At 40.4% G+C, this 12,559-nt stretch overlaps 1 protein-coding gene across 4 annotated transcripts in view; it reads left to right on the forward strand.

The window, feature by feature from the left end:
- The first annotated feature begins 23 nt into the window (after positions 1-23).
- krt222 (keratin 222) overlaps positions 24-12,559 on the forward strand; it is a 31,968-nt gene continuing 19,432 nt past the window's right edge. The window contains exons 1-3 of one of the 4 annotated variants that reach the window (XM_051384818.1): positions 24-113; positions 10,072-10,339; positions 12,204-12,388. The gene's annotated coding sequence lies outside the window, so the exon portion shown is untranslated. Of the gene's footprint in view, positions 114-9,853; positions 9,914-9,961; positions 10,340-10,531; positions 12,389-12,559 lie in introns of those variants that run through there. The other 3 variants (XM_051384819.1, XM_051384820.1, XM_051384817.1) reach the window with 3 other exon arrangements.

A 12,559-nucleotide genomic window follows, 5' to 3' on the forward strand; every position in this document is an offset into this window, starting at 1 on the left:
GGTGCAGCAGCGTTGACTTTGAACCCCAAGAGTGATGCGAAGGAGACGGTGCTGAGGCTGCCCGGAGGACGGGTTTTATAGTCTCCTCCCCGGAGGTGGGACCGGTCGGACAGGTAGGATGCTGTCCCCCAGCATCACAGGTGTAATCACACAGGGCGTGGTGGACGCTGCTGTCAGGGCTGTCAGGAAACATTTCAGTTGAGTTAGGCGTGTGAGGCATTGTTCATTCAAGTTGTCACCTTTAATTAAGCATGTCTGATACTCTTAATCTCACGCTGAAATGATGAGCTAATATTCGTTTTATTCGTCTGTGGCTACTTTACCCCAGTCTCAAACAGAGTTCATAACTCAGAACTGAGAAATATACCTCTATGTGTTCATTTAATTGGATGTTTGTATAATTAAATTAACCGACCACGAACTGACCGATAGAAAAAACTTGATGGTGAATTTCAAGCATGCAGCTATCCATTAGCGCCAACCAACTTTTAACTAAATTGTCAGCATTAGCCAATTTTCCCCCCAAAATAGCTTATTAAAAACGAAGTCAGTGCTTCATTTTATTTGACGAAATGAGTTTGCCATCTTATTCTGTTTTTAAAAGCTTAAAGCTAGCCTTGCTAGCAGCTGTGTGAGGCTTTAGCCTACATAGGGACAGGTGCTTCGAGCTGGGTGGGTTAGCATGCTAACATTTGATAATTAGCAAAGTATTGGACAAATAAAATGTTTGACTGGTTGGAAATGCTATATGATAAGTCAGCAGGCCTTGTCCTCTGGGGACCATGAATGTTTGTACCAAATTCAATAGCAGTACAATCAATAGTTGTATTGAATTTCAGTCTGGACAAAAGGACTGAATCCCCAGGGCTGCAGCCCCGTTAGCTTAGCATGGCTAAAAAACTTATGCATACTACAGCTGTTTGAATAGTGGACTACTCAAATAAGTAAATATTTGACCAATGTGAGCTATACACCTTGTTTACATTGCTTGTCCGAAAAAGGAATTCATTGTTTGCCAACACTTTCAAACATGCTGTAAATATTCTCTCACAGTTGTAACTTTAACGTGTGACCCCCCCTGCTAACAAGGCCCGTGAAGACTTAGCATGTTAGGTGTACAGCACACAGTTAATGGCTCAGAAAATGTGTTTGTTGTAGTGATCTGCTGCCTCATGCTGCTGCTGTTTTGCGTGAACTATTATAGGTGAGCACTTGAGTTGTGTGTAGTCTACTCTCTGTTAGTTTGATATGAAAGGTCACCTTTCAGGGTTCATGCTTGAGTGTGAATTCTCATAAAGTCCAAAGCAGGTGAGGAGTTTGCTAAAATGTTGATGTTAAGATAAGATAAACCTTTATTAGTGATCAATAAAAGTGTATCCTGTGGTATAGGTAATGGCCTGTTATTTGTCCTATTGTGCTGGATTAATCTCACTCATTCTGTGGAATGTCTTGCAGAGCAGCTAACCTGCCTTATGTACAGTGGTTTCAGGCTACTGGTAGGCTATTGAATCCATGTTTGGAATTACTTGTGTGTTGACAGAAGTGTGTTTGAAGCTCAGACCGCAAAGATCATTTTCAAGATCAGCTGTCAGTTGATACTTGAGTCTCTCTTGACACATTAAAATGAGTGTTTATTATTCATGCTAGGCTAACTAAGTTGCCTAGAACTAAAGAAATGGGAAAATATTCACGCTTGAGAAGCTGAAATCATAGAATTTGCATGTTTTCCTTAAATAATGACTCAAAGCGATTAATCCATTATCAAAATAGCTGATGGTTAATTTAATGCTCACAACTAATTGATTAATTGACTTATAGCTCTAGCTATAATTAAATACTTTATGAGATTTACTTATTTTGAAGTGGAGGTAAATGCTGATTTTGGCAGCAATAGTGGTATACTCCTGCATAAACAAGAAACTACTGTATGAATCACTCTGAAGCTGCAGTTCCCATGAAACAGGTTTGTTCTCATAAATGCAGACATTTATAAAAAAACAAAATTATTTGTAATTACCAACGTGGGCTATTTGAAATGGATCAGTTACCAATGATTGACAGGTGTTTTACTGTAGTTAATGTGTGGACGAGTGGGTGCTGCCCTTTAATCAAGTGTTCTCAATCTGTGGTGCATTTTTTGGCCACCTTTCACTTTGCCTTCAGTATCTGTGAAATGTAGGAAACTTCCAGTAAACCGGTCTTCTTAGGCAATGATCAGTCTGAAGTAATAGCAGTATTAAGCCAAATTTCTCTTTAAGTATTTCTTAGGAGCTGATAGAAGCACCGACATGTAAATGCCCCTGAAGGCAAATTTAGAAATCATCAGATAAGCTTCTTTTATGTACTGAAATTGTAGCTAAGGAAAATGCCTACCAACATAAAGGCTTAAAGGTGGTAAAGAGAATAAACTAAGGTAAAAATGACAAGGAATATTAGCAATGCATGAATTTAAATGGCGATTAGACTAACACAGGAGCTGAAACTGGGGTTTAAACAACACAGGACGAGGAGTTTAACGCTGCTGGAATCAGTATTTTCATATTAATAATGAACGAGGTGTAATGTGAAAGGAGTCGCTTGTAGTGACAAACTCACAACTCGCACTGCCCCTCAGCTCTACTGAGCATTTTAGTGACTTTCAGCTCATTGTTTTTACTATACTGTCAAAACATCAATAGAGGCTTCATTAAAGCTGCAGTAACTTTTTTTCATATTTGCTGAAACTTTCACTATATCCAGTAGTATGAAACAGATAATCTGTGAAAGAGTGAGGTTCCTCTGGCTCCTCCTAGTGCTCCTAATGGGATTTGCAAGAACCCACAGGGCCTGAACGAAAATAACCAATTCATCAAAAAAGATATAGAGACGCTTTGGGTCGGAGGCTTGAAGATAGTTGATTATTGAATTTCATTCCAAGGGTCCCTGTACATAAAGCCCTGGGAATAAGACTCAACAATCAACTATCTTTCTTTGCTCTGATTGGTTGTTTTTGTTCAGGATTCTTGCAGATGCCATTAGGAGCACTAGGAGCAGTCAGAGGAACCTGATTTTCTCACAGATTATCTGTCTCATGTTCTACTGTCAGCATATAATGAAAGTTTCAGCAAACATGACAAAAATGTTATTTCACCTACTATAGCTATATGCTAAAACGTTAAAAATATTGAACTGTATGACATGCTGATATATCAGTTTTGTGTGTACAGCTTGTTGTGCTGTCTCCAAGGGAAATCAGTTAATGCAGGTTTAAACTAAGTTTACTCTAAGGATAGACTGTCTGAGGTTTTTAATTAAGGGTTACACTACAGAATATTTTAGTGAAGGAAAGTGAAGCTTAAACAAGGGTAAGAACAACACTGCAGCTGGGGATTTTCTTCAGATTTGATTTGGTCAAAATCACATCTGGCTCTGGTGGAGTTAGTGTGACACAGGAGCTTAAATTAGGGTTAGACCCATACATTTGCTTTCAGTATACACTGTCAGGCCAATATTGTTTGTTCATGTTTTCCTGTGACTTTAAAGTCATTCTCTCACTTATTCCTTTTCGTTAAGAATTGATTAAACTGTTGATATAAGATCAAATATATCATATAAGTATTCACAGGAAGACAAAATGTCAAAATGCCTAATTTCAATGATCAGTAAATTTTAGACAAAGTATCTGACATTTTGAGATAATTGCTCACAAAGCCTATAAACAAAACAGAAGGCAGATCTGTCAGTGTGGCTGCTGTGGAACAGTGTTAGCGCTCCTTCTTGTGAGTGGTGGTGAAAACGTTGGTTTGAAGCCCTGGACTATAACTCTGATGTTCCTGCTGCATCCTCAGTCATCATCGTCTTTTAAACAATAATGCAGTTGAATGACGTCGCTTCTGACATACTGTACCCCGCTCTCCCTGAAATACCAGTCATGTTCTGAAGTCTGCAGCATAAACAATGTTTGTAGTAAAGAAAAACTCCATCTAACACAACACGTTACTGGCTAAGATAACCGTGTATATTAGACTGTAATGTGCATGGAATAATGGAATTATAGAGTTTTCTTTATTTTGATATCGACATTATATCTCATCTGTTGCCCTACTCTCTAAACACTGGCATCAGCATTGGCCCATATCAGTCCACCACTATCATCAGGTGGAGACAAACACTTTGCCAGTGTTAGCTAGCTAACCCTCCCTTGGTTTCAGTGATGCAAAATACTTTTGAAACGAAAAAAGCTCCAAAGCCCGTGGTGAGGAAATATGGCCCTGAATACATTCAGTTTGGATTCATGATGCCAGGCAGTGATGCTGAGCAGAAGGCGCAGTGTTGAATGTGAGACATTTAAACACAAAGAACCTGGAATGTGTTACAAAGCCAAAAGAGTATTTCCTGAGGAAAAGGGATGGAAAGTCATTACAACATTAACAACTCAGCCAAAAGCCATGTTAAAGCTATATGGTATCATTATTTTTACTCATTTGTTAGTCACTTTTTAACAATCAAAAGTGGGCCTTAAGTTACAAAAGGCTGAGAACCTGTGCCCAACAGTACCTCTACTGTCACAGAATGCTATGTTGACAAGTTTCTCTGACATAGTAAATTTGGGTTCATCATGTTATCACATGCTGGCGGCTTAGATCAAACAAAGAAGAGCCTCATTTACTTATTCGTCACTTTAACAGACATACCCACACCCCGTGATCCACCAGCCCCTCTGCTGACCCCACTGACTGCCGATGAGAAGTACACAGTCCTGACTTGTTTGGCTGTTTAAAATACATGCCCCACCTTTTTCTATGTAACGCTGAATGATAACTAAGTGTGGCACTCCTACTGTAATTGTTTTGTGAGGAGCAAGTACTGTGTAAGCCCGAGGTGATTTGCCAAATGTCAAACAAACAATGGGTAGGATAATAGTTTTTCAGGACCTGTCACAGTACTTCTTTTTTTATTAAATTATAATTATTGTTACCTCAGGTTGTTCACCTTTGACAAGTGTAAAAGACAGCAATTTACACAAAATGTGAAACTTAAAATCAGCTTAATTTATCCTTATCAGTCGTTTTCTCTAATACATTTTTAGGTCATTGGTCATGTAGGCTTTGATTTTTGATTTTGATTGCTTTTTCTCTAGCACTTATATGGGTAAAACTCATATATTTAAATATAATATGAAACATTCCTGTCTGTCTAAAAATACTAGACCTGTGTTATATATTTTGTTGAGTTTTGTACTTACATTATCCCAAATGTTACCAACAGTGCTCAAACGAAATCTGTACTTTTATTCAGGTAACGGTGCGTTTCTTTCTTGCAGCAAACGTGACTAAACATAAGTGAATACATCTTTAAGTAAACCTTAACTAAAGCATGACTTATAATGACTCAATGCATGGATTAATGCAGAATGTATCATGGATGCCTGTTGCTTACCATTAACATGGGATCGAGTCACTATGACTTGATAACCACATTTTATGTTACTGAAATCCCTCTATCATGATTACATATAAATTAAAGGACCTGTGTGTTGGATTTAGTGACATGTAGTGGCCAAGTTTCAGATTGCAACTAAGTGAACACCGTTTGCGTCTGTATTTGACGACCTGGGAATGTTAACGGGCTGTGAAGGGTGTAGGAGAAACTACAGTGGCCACAAAACTCCCAAAAAATGCAAAAGGCCGTATTCAGAACCAGTGTTTGGTTTGTCCATTTTGGGCTACTGTAGTAATGTCTGTAGATAAAAATGGCTCATTCTAAGGTCATGAAGACATAACAATTCCTATATTCAGTTGATTATTCACTAATGAAAACATACCTATGAATATTGTTTTCCATTTCTGCCCGTAGATCCTCCTGAATGTTACACACTAGACCTTTAATGTATGAAGTAACTGTGGATTAAGGGTTCCATGGAATGGCGCCGGCGACAACGGCAGCCTGTCATGGCAGCTCCTTTTCATTGTTGTAGTTTTAGTGTGTTTTCAGTGTGTTTTTGCTATTTTGAACTCTTTTCTTACTTTCTTACTTTCTTACTACTATGTTCACGTCGCCTAAATATTTTTTGGCCTTTTTGAGCACTTTTTATTTTTCGTTTACGCTGGTCTCCATGGCGACGGGGAGTCGCATTGTTTTCACCCACGATCAGATGATCGCCCTGAGGCCCCCTAGCATCCTGACCGGAGAGAGACCCTCCATACCGGAGGAGCTGAGGAGACGGTGAGGCTGCAGAGCGGGGGTTAAACGGAGGATGAAGAAGAGGAGCTTTAAACTCTACATCCCTGCAATCATCGAGCAGATACCGGACTCCAAAGTCACCATTCCCGGCTTCCAGAGGGTTCGAGCCGTCAGGGACACCACCGCGACCAGCATGAAGGAAGGAGGGGGACTGTCAGTGCTCATAAACAACAGGTGGTGTAACGCCGGGCACGTCTGTGTGAAAGAGCGTCTGCAGCCCGGACATCAAGCTTGTCGCCATGGGACTTCGTCCGTGTTATCTGCCACGAGAACTTTCCAGTGTTGTCGCCATCACTGTCTATATTCCTCACAGTGGTCTTCATCATCATCATCACTGTTTACATTTATGATGTCTTATTTATTCTCCTGTACAGCACTTTGGTCAACTTTGGTTGTTTTTAAAGTGCTTAACAAATAAAGTTGGATTGGATTGGATTGGATAACATTCCTCAACTGATGATCTATTAAGTGTGAACTAATCACATAAAGTGACATGGTCATTTGTTAATGGTGAGCAACAGGAATCCAGGTTTCTACCCTTATTATTAGGGATCTCCGATAATATTGGCCCTCCAATATTCACTAAAAAATGTAATATCGGGAATTATCGGTATCAGGTTTTTATAACCGATGTTTGTTCTTTAGGCTTCAGCATTTCTGAGCCTGCATGAACGCAGCATGGGACGTTTACCGGCGTGCGCTAGATGACGTATAACAACAACAACTACACGCTAGACTGGTTGGTTGTTTTGCACAGACAGTATTTACATTTGGAAAGCCATGTTGCATTTATGTATGCATCCAGTGGGGCATCACAATAAAATTAGGCATAATGTGTTAATTCCACAATAGGAGATATGTTATGTTGTTACCTAACAGTTTTGGTGTAAAAAGCTTGCATATATCGGTATCGGGTGATATCGGTATCAGAAATTGAGAGTTGGACAATATCGGAATATCGGATATCGGCAGAAAAGCCAATATCGAGCATCCCTACTTATTATTGTTGTTGTTATATAAGAACCAGAGAGGGATGTCACGAATCAGCATTCAGCATTCATGGACATTAATGACACATCGTTAATTAATTTGGTTCTCTGTGAGAACGGCTGGCGTAATTCTTCCAGTCAGTCAGGAGGTGCCACCCTGCCTAGTTCATGCTTGTGTGTTGAGCCGTTCCCTTCAGTTCCCTTCATTGTGTAGTAGTAAATAACCTTTGAAGGTGTTCCTTTCATCTGTATGTCACGTTTGGCGTCTAGACTATAATCTCTGAAATGTATGGAATGATGAGTTTCTTGTGGTTAAGACTTAGGAATGGTTCACCCCCGCTGGTATGATCAGTATTTAGTCGCAAGGTGTGGAAGGTTTGGCTGAGTGAATTGAATTAAAAGTGTAAGGGAACGGTTTGGGCTGAAAATGTGCACACTCTGGTTCTGATACTGTCTGAGCTGAGAGTAGTATGGGCCTGTTCAGTGTGTCTGTAAAGTCACTGTTTAATTCTTTTCAGATGATGGGACAGTGAGGTCTGCCTTGGTACATCAAATCATGTTCCTAAACACTACATACAGAGATATACTACATGGCCTTAAGTATATGGACAAATGAGGTCGACCACTGATGCAGGGCGAAAAAGGTTGTCAGTGTGTGTTCCAGTTAGTCTTAACAATGTTTGAGTCAAGTTCTTCCACATCAGACTGACAAAACCATTTTTTAAATGTTGAAACAGGAATTGCACGAACTGTCACCACAAAGTTTGAAGAACCACAGGATGCAGACAGAAACATCAATGAGGTTCAAATGGGTGTACGTGTGCCCAGTGTCTGGGTTCTCTCTATTCATGCTACTTCAGTTCCACAGACTGTACAACAGCCTTCATAAAATGCTTTTGAAATTAGAGGAATATCTAGGGTCATATTGATGAGAGGATAGCAACTTGAAAAAAAGCTAATGATAAATCTAGTCAGAGTCAGTGAAGTTTAGCGTGACTTCATTTATTACATTATTTTAAACTTTGTATATGTGAATTAAAGTAGCTACAAGGAACTTTCATTCTGTGTGGAGTCTGGGGAACCCTGAGGACAAAGGTGGTAGTGTTTCCACCACCTTATTTAATTGATTCCCAGGGGAATCCGATTCAGTGGCAGGCATTAAGAATAACTATATAGAAATAGCCAATCTTCCTGCTTATGCTTGTTTGTCTATGTAACACTGAGTTAACGGCCATTCACACCAAGAGCAATAATTATAATAATAACCATACGTACAGTAACGATGACAACAGGAGCCAACGCAAGAACACAAGACAACTTTAATTTAAACTTAAAAAAGCAATCATCATTAAGGACTACAGAGAACCCACCAGAACCAAAGACAGTTTGGCAGTATGTTTATGTATGATATGTTATAGATATGTTATAGATAGATAGATATATACTTTATGAATCCCCTATTAGGGAAATTCTTCTTTTCACTCTTTTTTATTTTATACACACACACAGGCTGAAATACACACTTCATGCACTTGTGAACATGCAACAGGGAGAGAGATGGTGGAGTGATGGGCTGCCACATTAGCAGCGCCCCATGAGCAGTTTCTTGGGGTTAGGTTGCCTTGCTCAAGGGCAGGTGCCCTCTGCAGTGCACAGGAGGTGAAACTGGCACCTCTCCAGCTACCAGTCCACACCCTGTATTGTGGTCTGTGGGACTTGAACCGGCGACACTCCAGTTCCCAAGCCAAGTCCCCACACACTGAGATACTGCCACTATTATATAGTAATTTAATAAGTTGTATACCACATTCATTAACACTGGTCTAGACGCCATCATCCACTTGAGTTAGAACTATTTTTAAAAAGATATATTCATAGTTATTATTCTTGGTGTAGTTGGCCCTTTAGTCACTAACTTTATCTGTCCGCTGTTTGGTGCTGGGCCGGTAGCATGCAGGCAGTTTTAGGAATGGGACGATACATGTTATTATTGCGATAAAAAACATTAAAAAAACGAAATAATTTCCATTATTGTGATAATCGCAAATCAGGATAATTAATATTGGGATAAAACTGCAAAGTTGACTTCTTGCTGGTTTGTAACTACAAGCAACCCCTTCACATTACACAACTGGCACATTGTTGAAAATATTTTTTAGTGCAGCTTTCAATCATACAGTGATGTTGATGTGATAATGATTATTTTCCGTAGAAGCGTTAATAATGGGTGCTTGACATTTAAATAAGTCCTGAGGGTCGCAGTTTGAGTGATGTGGTTTTCTTATGACCTACTGTTATTGTTTTTGTCTCTTAAAGTTACCTTTACAAAGCAAGTAAAAGCACATGAAACATGCTTTAGCTTAACATAGCCCCTACAGCATAGTTGTTTAAGAAGTTAATGTGAAGATAATCCCTTCTGTGGTTTTGGATTTGAGTCACAATACCCATGCAGAAATCATGTGGCTTGCATAATAATATCATGTACAGACGAAAACCTCCTGGCATGGAGTTTATTATGATTGTTAGATATTGGATGAAAGCTATTGTATGTTTTTATAGCAAGTGTTTTTTTTTGTCTGTCAAACACCTTTCGTAAAAGGCTCCTTCTAGAGAAAGGGTGAGGTATCACATGAGAAACGATCAAAGAGAGCCTAAGCGCCCACCCTTGGGGAGCGGGGGCAGAAGAATGTAAAGTCGCAGAGGTCAGGTACACAATGAGGGAGCTATTAAGACTGTTCACTGTTTAACCCATAATCTGAGGCTGACTCGTTTTATTTTCCTTCTCTTGTGGGCAGTGTCCACCTCTGAAGCCTCCACCTCTGCTCCTGACTAACAAGTCACTACCTGCTCTTTTCCATAGCCCTCAGTTAACGCGATTCCCCTGGCCAAACACTGCTGTGGATGTCGTGAGACGGATGCAATTTCTTGGATCTATGTGGGAGCAACATGACATCTAAAAACAGGCTGGGTGGCATTCCCTGTTGGTAGTCACAGCCGATATCATCCGTCCTAGAACAGAGCAACGCCCTGACAGGTGTTTTTCCAGGATTTCAACTAACATTATAATCGCCGCCAACATCGCCCAACAGAAGGCCAACTTGCTAAGAGGGTGTGGGAGTATGTTGACGGTAAGTGTCCCGACAATCCTGTCTGGCACTGTTTGGTTAGTCAGCCTACTCTGTGTGTGTGTGTGTTTCATCATTCAAATTTACATGAACATTTTTCCCCTCTTTGCATACATCTTCTGCCACTCTCTCTTGATCTCTCACTCTTTCTCTCTTTATCAATCCATCTCTGTCTCTCTTTTCCTGACCATACAGATGGATGAAAACCACAGCCCTGACAAACTGTCAGCAAAACCACATGAGAGAGTCAGCTGGCTGCTCCTCCTCTGTCGTTTCTCTGCGGAAAGAATGAAAGTCTAGACAGAGACAATATTTGTACAACGGTTGTAGCAGATAGAAGTGCAGGCTCAATTGTCTATATTAATAATCCCCACATCCTGCCGCTTAGCAAAGCACGTTTGTTTACCCAACAGAAAAAATCATCTGATAAGCAAATCCTCAGATACAGTAATTGCAAATATACAAGTGGCTCCTTGAGGACAAATTAGACAGAAAAAACACATTGGAAAAGAGGATATCGTCTCAGACTGACAGGATCAATCACTATCTTCATTTCATACATTTTAGTTGTAGTCACAAACAATAATAGAGTAGTAATAAAACACACTTCACTGACTTAACAACTAATTTCTGCCACACCAGTATTTAAAAGACTGACATTTTTCCAGTGACCTTTGAGGTAAGAGAGAACCAAATGGTCCAAAATGGAGGATGATTATTAGTTGTGTTGTACCATCCACTTTTATTTCACCTCCCCTGCTGGATAATCAACTACTCTGCAGAAAGGAATTGGACAGTTACAGGAATCACTGGGAAAAATACGTCTCTTTAATAAACAGTTTAAATATATTGACCTAGCTAGCATTAGCATGGTCTCAGCTGGCTAGCATATTAGAAGATACCGGTAATTGAAAACTAGCCCTGCCCCCACAAAGATAGACTTTGCTGTGCCACTTTTTACTTCTTTTTTTATTTTTTTATTTGCATTTTGCCTGTTAACAAGTCACATAGTCTCATGTTAACAGTATCAGAAATCACCAATAATGTATTCTTTGCTTTTTTTTGTGATAGTGAGCCGACTTGTTTGCTTTAATTTGGATCGCAGCTTATTAAAACGTTCATGTAAATGTTCAATGGAATCTACCACACCCCTAGCCTAATCAAACACACATCTTATCATAACATCTTAAATATTTTCAGTACAGTATTGATGTCTGTGACAGTGCCACACTGTCTGCCTGCAGAAGATATGAAAATACAGCACTAAAGTCAAAAAATGTCTCTGCTGAAACACAGGGCTGTAGTTGTGGCATATCTGCTGACATTGTACCCAAATCACAATATAATATTTAGAAGATGAAACCTTTGGCCCAGACAGACACTCAGTCATTCTCTAAAAGCAGCCAAGACTGTTATTGAGCAAGACTTAACTCTGCACAAAGTGTGTATTACTTGACTTCAGAGCAGTGAGTGGGGACACAGATTTCTTCTTAATTACAGTACATGTACAGCATAGGTAACCCATTATTAAAGCACCGCTCAAATACACACATACACTCACACACAGGTCCTGTCACTGTGTCTCCCTGAACATTCCCTCCACAGCTTGTGTTGCTGCCTGTTTGAAAGCAGCTCAGTAATCCTGGATCAGAGAGTACAAAGGGCCCCAGAGTGCTGGTGATGTAAGCACTGTGTCTACTGTGTCCAGTGCTTACCCCACTGCTACCCCCCAGCTCCCACATGCTGCCTGGGGGGGCGAGGTGGGACAGAGAGGAACATCCCTGTCGTGGCTGACCCTGAAGACTGCAGACTGACACACAAACTGTGATAGTGGTAGGCTAATGGCAGCCGGTGTGCTCTGTCTCAGGGGCCTGCTGCTGATGACCTGGGACACAGTGGGAAGGAGAAAGTGTTGACCAGCCCGCTGTAGAGGAATGCGGGTAGGCTGTGGGGATTGGTGGAGCGGCTCGGTGTGACTAGCGGACAGACTGAGGGACTGCTGCCTCTACTACTCTTCCCTTGCCTTATTCGTGGAAGGTCACATTGCCACAGGTGAGTATCGCTGGGTAAACATTTACCTAGTTAACGCCTCTGACAGCGTGTGAGCTCACATGGGTGGCAGACTGTTTGCTAACTTTATATATCCGTGTATGTCTTCTGTAGGAAGCATAGTAACTCTGTCAATTACGTACTCTCTGAAGGTTTTGGCCCTCATAGGCACTA

This window comes from Dicentrarchus labrax, unplaced genomic scaffold, assembly GCF_905237075.1.
Source record: "Dicentrarchus labrax unplaced genomic scaffold, dlabrax2021, whole genome shotgun sequence".
Classification (NCBI taxonomy): Eukaryota; Metazoa; Chordata; class Actinopteri; family Moronidae; genus Dicentrarchus; species Dicentrarchus labrax.